At 47.3% G+C, this 7,178-nt stretch overlaps 1 long non-coding RNA gene across 1 annotated transcript; it reads right to left on the bottom strand.

The window, feature by feature from the left end:
• Positions 1-2,510: 2,510 nt before the first annotated feature.
• LOC130271219 (uncharacterized) lies at positions 2,511-6,904 on the bottom strand. Its single transcript, XR_008843560.1, has 3 exons — positions 6,560-6,904; positions 5,018-5,097; positions 2,511-4,689 (listed from the first exon to the last, which is right to left on the bottom strand). It is a non-coding gene; the product is annotated as an uncharacterized LOC130271219 (long non-coding RNA).
• Positions 6,905-7,178: the final 274 nt, after the last annotated feature.

Genomic DNA, 7,178 nt, shown 5'->3' with positions numbered 1-7,178 from the left:
ACTCCTGCTAACCTGCATGAACTCATTCATCTAGCCACTCGCATTGACATGCGTTTTTCTGAGAGGCATCAAGAGCTCCGCCAGGAAAAGGACTTAGATCTCTGGACACCTCTCCCACAGTCTCCACTGCAATCTGCGCCTAGGCCTCCCGCCGAGGAGGCCATGCAAGTGGATCGATCTCGCCTGACCCTGGAAGAGAGGAATCGCCGTAAGGAAGAGAATCTTTGTTTGTACTGTGCCAGTACTGAACATTTTCTGGTGGATTGCCCAATCCGTCCTCCACGTCTGGGAAACGCACGCTCGCACTCAGCTCTCGTGGGTGTGGCGTCTCTTGATGCCAAGTCGGCTTCTCCACGTCTCACGGTACCTGTTCGGATTTCCACTTCAGCCAGCTCTCCCCTCTCAGCCGTGGCCTGCCTGGACTCTGGAGCTTCTGGGAATTTTATTCGGGACTCCTTTGTGAATAAATTCCGGATTCCGGTGACCCGTCTTGTCAAGCCACTCCACATTTCCGCGGTCAACGGAGCCAGGGTGGACTGTACCATACGTTTCCGCACGGAGCCCCTTCTTATGAGCATCGGATCTCACCACGAGAGGATTGAACTTTTGGTCCTCCCCAATTGCACCTCGGAAATTCTCCTTGGACTTCCCTGGCTTCAACTTCATTCCCCAACCCTGGATTGGTCCACTGGGGAGATCAAGAGTTGGGGGTCCTCTTGTTCCAAGAACTGTCTAAAACCGGTTCCCAGTAACCCTTGCCGTAACTCTGTGGTTCCTCCTGTATCTGGTCCCCCTAAGGTCATTAAGGACTCTGCCTGCCACAGGAAATGCCCCTCCCCCCCTCCCAGTTCCATCAGGCAAGCTTCTGTGTCCCCTCATGGCCCTCGTCCTGGTGTCACACTGCCCCGTGCCAGGTCCCGCCCTCTGCCCTCTCTCCCCATTCCTACTCCTGCGGTTCTGCCTGCCGTTGAGGAATCCCTCCATCCTTTCCCGGTGTCCTCATCCCAGGGGAGGCAGTTACCCGATAAAGAGAAGGGGAGACCTAAGGGGGGGGGTACTGTTACGCCTAGCGCTCCGGGTCCCCGCTCCTCCCCGGAGCGCTCACGGCGTCCTTCTCCCTGCAGCTCCCCGGTCAGCGCTGACCGGGAGCGCTGCTCTGCCATGGCCGTTGGGGATGCGATTCGCACAGCGGGACGCGCCCGCTTGCGAGTCGCATCCCAGGTCACTTACCCGTTCCCGTCTCCTGCGGTCATGTGCTGGCGCGCGCGGCTCCGCTCTCTAGGGCGCGCGCGCGCCAGCTCCCTGAGACTTAAAGGGCCAGTGCACCAATGATTGGTGCCTGGCCCAATTAGCTTAATTGGTTCCCACCTGTTCCCTGCTTATATCTAGTCTCCTCCCTTGCACTCCCTTGCCGGATCTTGTTGCCTTAGTGCCAGTGAAAGCGTTCTTGTGTGTTTATACCCTGTGTACCAGAACTATTGCTATCTCCCCTGACTACGAACCTTGCCGCCTGCCCCCGACCTTCTGCTACGTCCGACTTTGCTTCTGCCTACTCCCTTGTACCTCGCCTATCTTCAGCAGCCAGAGAGGTGCCGTTGCTAGTGGATACGACCTGGTCACTACCGCCGCAGCAAGACCATCCCGCTTTGCGGCGGGCTCTGGTGAAAACCAGTAGTGTCTTAGAACCGGTCCACTAGCACGGTCCTCGCCATCCCTCTCTGGCACAGAGGATCCACCTCCTGCCAGCCGGCATCGTGACACGCGCGCTGGGTCGTATGCATATGTCCTAGTGATCTCGGGGACTGCCGCGGGCAGTGCAGGGGATTGGCGGCATGACCCGGCTGTCAATCACAGCCGGAGTCCCGCCGCAGCTGCCAGGGCTGCGATCACGCCGGTTCCGGCAGCATTAACCCCATAGATGCCGTAATCAATCATGATCACGCATCTATGGTGTTGACAGGGGGGGCTCTATACCATCGCGGGTCGCCGTTTGTTGCTATGGCAGCAGGAGGTCAGATCATGACCTCCTGTCTGCCTGCTATGGAAGCCTGTGAGATCCAGCCACAGGCTTGTTTTGGAATTAATGACTGGGCCCCATCTCTTTTTCCTGACGGTCTTTGCCAGGCCCTAAGCTGGGTAGCGGTCTGCGATCTTACAAGAGCAGGCACTTTCAGCTTAAAATAGCCATTGACAACCTGTGGCCCAGTCCACTGGTAATTTAAGCAAGAATATACACAGCTAGGGATTGGAAGGCAGTCAAGAGCAAAATGTCTACGGCACAGCAGGTCTCCTGTGTCAAAGGCACAGCCAGTCTCCCATGCCGGTACATGCCAGGCTCTAAGCTGTATCTCTTTTAGTGGTAATGTAAGGAGGCAAAGAGCATAGTTACATAGTTTTTAAGGTAGGAAAAAGCAGATGTACTATATTACACTGTACACTCCTCAAAAGGTACAAACATCTATATGGAAAATGAACTTTATTGACACAAATGCAAAAGTACAGAAAATACAAAAAAAAAATTAACAACAAATCAAGCAACTATGGCCACTCTCAAGCAGGTACATGTACGAAGAATGGTAAAGAAATAACTATGCTCAATCTGTTTAGAACCTCAACCATCAAATATAAATGGCAGAGATCAAACTATATAGAGTGATAATATACAACAATGAAGCACAATAACCTTTGATACTACCCTATACATATATAAACGGGCTAAACTGGATATCACTTAGCATAAAAATACATGGTAACTCTTAACTTTTACCCATGGTTAGATAGCATGCTCATAGTAGGTTTTAATCCATGTTTGTATAGTCGGTTTTAGGATTTGTATGTCCTTTCTGCTATGTATCTGTTCACACTGTTTTCTCTTGTATCCGTTTTCTGTGTTTCTGTATCTAGGCATCACTGTTACTGCTCCATGGGGACATTCCTGTGTCTACTGGAGGTTCTGAGGGATTGCGATTATTCCTGTTTAGCAATAGACACTATTTACCTTTGTGTGAGAGACTCAGAGGGTATTGTTATTCCTTTGTCTACTGGAGGTTTTCAAGGGGATTATGCTTTATTCCTGTCTGTTCCTGGAGTCTGTTCAGACTCATCTGTTTTCCTGTCTTGTGTTCAGTGTGAACAGTGCTCTATAATTATATCCTGTTGTATCTGTTTTTCTGAGTTGTAACTAGGTATCCCTGTTACTGGTCCATGGGGACTCTTGGAGATTCATTCCTGTGTCTACTGGAGGTTTAGGTATTGTGATTATTTCAGTTTAGCAATAGATTCCGTTTACCTTTCCATGGGGGCTCTGGGGAATTGAGAATTAATACAACATATCTCCGTGCTCCATCCTGGACTCTGGGAGATTGAGTTTTAGTGTCAAGACATTTCTGTGCCTACTGGAGGTTTTCTGGGGGATTGTATATTCCTGTTTGTTTTTGGAGTCCATGTTGACTCATCCGTTATCCTTGTCTGGTGTTTTGAACTTTATATGTTTATTAGTTCTTTATTCAGATCTTTGGAGTTTTTGTACATGCACTGATCATAGAGTACATGTTTACTTAGCTAGTGTTTTCCTCTGTGGTTTATCATTGGTCTATAGTGTCCTCTGTGCAGCTCACTGATCTGTGTCCTCTGAACTTAAAGTTATTATAGAGTTCTATGTTCCTGTTATGTTTCTGGCTTGTGACCGACTATTTATTAGTATTTGTTTTTAAGGCCACTTCACTTTATTTCAGGGAGGGACCGGAGCCCAGTTGTCGATCCACCGTTTAGGGTGAAGTAGGCAGGGAGAGTGGTTTTAGAGGCTCACTCTCCCTGTCCCCTGGTTGGTCCCTGACAGAGAGATTGGACAAAGGCAAGTATGATATGATAAAAATATGTGCCCCAACAAAGCCTTACAGGTTCCATCACCAGTAGGCAACTTCCTCATGGGTGTAGGAGGAAAACAACACAGTGTTTTATATAATGATACACCAATTAACTAAGTATTTTGCAGATGTGTGAGCCCATGTGCCCAGTGCATATCAAACAAGATGGATGGTATAAAATAGTAGCCACTATTATCATCATTACATTCAATCTGTGCACTCAGTTCACATGCCCCACTCCACATTTGACTTACTCAGCTGTCGCAAACAATTTCAATCTGTGACTGATGCTGACAGTTCAGATTAGTGACCAACGCATATCACTGATGTACCACATACCCTTAATGTCGGCGATTAGAAATGAAGCAAAACATGACATGTTTCCAAGCTTTACCCCTAAGTCCCATCTTCTGCATTGTAGGCGTATGTTCTAATGTAGCAATAGTGAAAGTGACAATTACAAAAATGACTGAAAACATTCTGCTCCATGCCCCGTGCCCCAGATTTTTTTTCCTGTAATACAAACACATTTGCGGCTCTGGCCGCTTACCTCCGGGTGGCATACTCCACTGAAGAGCCTAAAGAAGCCTTGCTCTGGGCTGTTCTCTGTTACCAAGTTCATTTAGCAAGAGTAGCAGTGGCTGTTGGGAGCAGACGTGCCGTACAGAGGAACACACATCTGCTCTAAGGTCCCTTCTCTGGCTGCTCTGAGCAGGAGGAGATCATCTGCTGGAGGAGACAATCCTCCTCAGTCACCGATGTGCCGCATGCTTCCCACTGCGTGGCTCGTGCCCTCAGCACTGCACCAGTCTATGCCCTGCCTCTACAAAGAAGACGTATGTAAAGGAAACTGGAACAGAGGAGTCTGTAGAAGGAGGACAAAGGTCTTTGGAGAAGGGGACAGTGTCTGAGGTGACTAAGAGGTTTGGGGTGACTGAGAGGTCCAGAGGAGGACCGAGGGGTCTGGGGGCGTATGAGGTGATTGAGAGGTGTGAATAAAACTGATGGGTCTGGAGCTGACTGAGGGGTTGGGGGAGGAGGGGAAATAGGGTTCTGGAGGAGGACACAGAGGTCTAGGGGGACAGAGGGGTCTGAAAAAGGAAAGTACAGGGGTGGGATTCAGCAGAACTGAGAAAAAACAATGTGCCCACCTGTGCCAAGATTGGTTTATTCTAGGGGTGGGCCCCATCATACTGAAGTACTCCATCCTCCAGGCACCCTTAATCTGGCCCTGCATATATGTGAATAAATGAAATATAATTAATGTTTTAAATATATACAAAATATACTGTACATATTACTATTATAAATGAAATGAGCCCAGGATATGGGCACAATATTGATGAAGGTAAGTATAAATCATGAGCAAAGTAGACCCAAACATCTGCAAGTAGTGGCTTATAAAGGATTGTCAGGTGTGGTACACCAAACAAGATGCTGACTAGTCTAATTCACTAAACAAAAAAAACAAAACAAAAAAAGAAATACTAAGAAAATAGCAATCAGAGAATATTCCTGGGAATCTATAAATTTAAGTGGCACTGTTAAAAGTTTACTGAGCAAAGCGATCTGAGATGTTTTTTTTTGTGTATTTTTTATTAGTGCTAAATTTTTGTTGATACGTGCAGTAGTTTTGAAAAACTTTGACTTTTTAAATAATTTTTTTATTTTGGCAATACCCAATTTATATAACTTTTTATGTTTTTTTTTTCCATTCCTTTTTTACAATGAAATCCATTTTGTCCCTTTTTTATGTTGTCATGTTCTGACAGCCATACCTTTTTTTTTATTTTTTTCTAAGATCGCATTGTGTGGGGGATATGCTACCTTTTTATCATTTTTATTTCAAAATTTTGACCAAAATTAGCAATTCTTACGTTTTTTTTTTTTTACTGAGCTCTTTGTGCAGGATAAATAACATTATCAGTTTGAAGTACAAGTCAGTACGAACATGACAATACCTATTATGTCTAGGATTGTTTGTTTTTTATGATAGTTTATTTGAAATGGTGTGCCTATTTATTATGTTTTTACACTTTATTTGTTGAAAAACATTTTACTTTTACCTGTTATACTTTACTGCAGTACATCTGTACTGCAGCATAGTATAACTGTCAGTATGTCACTGACCGTTTGACTGTGAGACCGAGCCTGTAGCTGGGCCTCATAGGCTTCCATACTTGGCAGACGCAGAGGCCATCATCTGGCCTTTGACTGCCATGGCAAACATTGGGACTCCATAATCGCATCACAGGGTTGTTAATGGGGGAAAAGGAGAGATTCCCCCCCCCCTGTTAACCTATAGATGCAGTGGTCAGTACTGACTACAGCATTTAAGGGGTCCAAACTGTCGAAGCCAGTGCAATCTTAGTCTTGGAAGCTGTGGCAGGATCCAGGCTGTGATTGACAGCTGGCTCCTGGTGCCAATCTCCTGTGGCACGTCCAGGAGAACCCCAAACGACAAGATGCAAGAACATAGCCTTTTGTCCTATGGAGGGAAGGAGTTAATGGGGCTGTCCAGGATTAGAAAAATGCTACTTCTTTCTTGCAAAAACAGCACTAATCCTGTCTACAGGTTGTGTCTGGTATTGCAGATTGGCTTTATTGAAGTGAATGGGACTGAGTGGCAGTACTACTCACAACCTATAAAATACCGTCCGTTGGCATGGCCGGTATTTGTGATGAGAACTTACCTGCAGCAGGTTGAAAATACCGTCTGTGACGGTAAAACACCGGCTGGGTGGAAACCCTAATCACCAGTGGCGTAGATAATGAGGTTGCAAGGGTCGCAATTGTGACCGGGCCCCATAGCCAGGGGGGCCCCGCAGGCCTCCCCTGCCACTGCACTATGTGTTACAGCAGCAGGTCCAGCTGATAGGTCCGGCCTTCGCTGCCCATAACGAAATTTCACCAGGCCGGCCAGCGCAGGGCTGGAAAGACCAGGCGCTGCTGGGAGCAGAGGTGTCCTCCGCAGACACGCACGTCTGCCTCATCCAAGCCCTAGGCCCTGAAGTGTCCCTGCCTCTGAACACGGTGCATCTGGTGAGAGTGAGCAGCGGAGGGTTAGAGGAGTAGTTGTGGGAGGAGACCCAGGATGATAGATATATGTGAATGTATGCATGAATGTGTGAGTATGTGTGTACAATTGTTCAGGGCCCCCATCCCAAAGCATGCAGCATCCTACAGTGAACCTATCGGCAGCTAATGGCTGCTAGCAGAGGTTCACATTCCATGGCAGCTGCTCAAGCTGCCAGGGCCACCTTAAGAGGAGTTCCTGTGCTACCTTAAGAAACCTTTTCCCATGCTCCTTTG

Source organism: Hyla sarda, chromosome 1, assembly GCF_029499605.1.
Source record: "Hyla sarda isolate aHylSar1 chromosome 1, aHylSar1.hap1, whole genome shotgun sequence".
Classification (NCBI taxonomy): domain Eukaryota; kingdom Metazoa; phylum Chordata; class Amphibia; order Anura; family Hylidae; genus Hyla; species Hyla sarda.
This window is presented reverse-complemented; position numbering and strand designations above follow the sequence as displayed.